Source organism: Triticum dicoccoides, chromosome 3B (genome assembly GCF_002162155.2).
Source record: "Triticum dicoccoides isolate Atlit2015 ecotype Zavitan chromosome 3B, WEW_v2.0, whole genome shotgun sequence".
Classification (NCBI taxonomy): Eukaryota; Viridiplantae; Streptophyta; class Magnoliopsida; order Poales; family Poaceae; genus Triticum; species Triticum dicoccoides.
Window position 1 is genome coordinate 620,684,608 of NC_041385.1, and position 1,781 is coordinate 620,686,388.

Sequence of the window (1,781 nt, forward strand, 5' to 3'; positions counted from 1 at the left end):
GAGTGTTGACATACTTGAGCTTGATCTCCCCTCGCCTAATGTGATCCCGGATGAAGTGATACCGAATCTCAATGTGCTTCGTCTTGAAGTGTTGCACCGGGTTGAGAGAAATCTTGATGGCACTTTCATTATCACACCAAAGAGGCACTTCGTCACAAATGACACCGTACTCCTTTAAAGTTTGCCTCATCCATAGGAGTTGAGCACAACAACTACCGGCCGCCACATACTCTGCTTCGGTGGACGAGAGAGACACACAACTTTGCTTCTTGGAAGACCAACTTACCAAAGAGAAACCAAGAAATTGGCACCCTCCGGAAGTGGACTTCCTATCCACTTTGTCTCCCACCCAATCAGAATCCGTGAAACCTTCAAGCTTGAAGTTTGCTCCTCTTGGGTACCATAAACCAAAGTTTGGGGTATGAGCCAAATATCGAAAGATTCGCTTGACCGCCACAAAGTGACTTTCCTTTGGTGCGGCTTGAAAACGTGCACACATCCCCACACTCAACATGATATCCGGTCTAGATGCACAAAGGTAAAGCAAGGAGCCAATCATGGAGCGATATACCTTTTGATCCACCGCTTTACCATTGGGATCGATGTCAAGTTGGCACTTGGTAGGCATTGGTGTAGAAGCCGACTTGACATCACTTAGCTTGAATCTTTTAAGCATGTCTTGAGTGTATTTGGCTTGGTTGATGAAGGTTCCTTCTCTTCTTTGTTTGATGTCAAAGCCAAGAAAGAACTTCAACTCTCCCATCGAAGACATCTTAAACTTGGAGGTCATGAGAGCGGCAAATTCCTCATTGAAAGCTTTGTTAGGAGAACCAAAGATAATATCATCAACATATAGTTGGCATACAAACAACTCCCCGTTGACCTTCTTAGTAAAAAGAGTGGGATCGATTTGTCCTACTTCAAATCCACGATCTTGTAGCAACTCGGTAAGGTGGTCATACCATGCACATGGGGCTTGTTTAAGGCCATAGAGTGCCTTATTGAGTTGATACACATGATCCGGGAAGTAGGGGTCCTCGAACCCGGGGGGTTGCTTGACATAAACCAACTCATTAATAGGACCATTAAGAAAAGCACTTTTCACATCCATTTGTTGCAACTTAAAGTTTTGATGAGAAGCATAGGCAATCAACAAACGTATGGATTCAAGACGAGCAACAGGAGCAAAGGTTTCACCGTAGTCGGTACCCTCGACTTGGGAGTAGCCTTGTGCTACCAATCTTGCCTTGTTGCGAACGATGTTCCCATGAGCATCTTGCTTGTTCTTAAAGATCCACTTACTTCCAATGACATTGTGGTTCCCCGATGGCCTTGGCACCAATCTCCATACTTTGTTGTACTCGAAGTTGTTGAGTTCTTCATGCATGGCATTGAGCCAATCCGAGTCTTCGAGCGCCTCATAGACCTTTTGGGGTTCAACACAAGAGACAAACGCGTGATGTTCACAATAGTTTGCTAATTGTCTACGAGTGCTTACCCCCTTTCTTAGGATTCCAACTACATTCTCCATGAGATGGCCTTTCTTAGGAGGAGGAGGAGAAGAAGAAGAAGAAGAAGGAGACGAAGGAGCAGGAGAAGAAGAAGAAGGAAAAGAAGAAGAAGAAGCAGCAGAAGAAGAAGAAGCAGCAGCAGCAGCAGCAGCAGAAGAAGAAGAAGAAGAAGAAGAAGAAGAAGAAGAAGAAGAAGAAGAAGAAGAAGAAGAAGAAGAAGAAGAAGAAGAAGAAGAAGAAGAAGAAGAAGCAACAGAAGAAGCAGAAGAA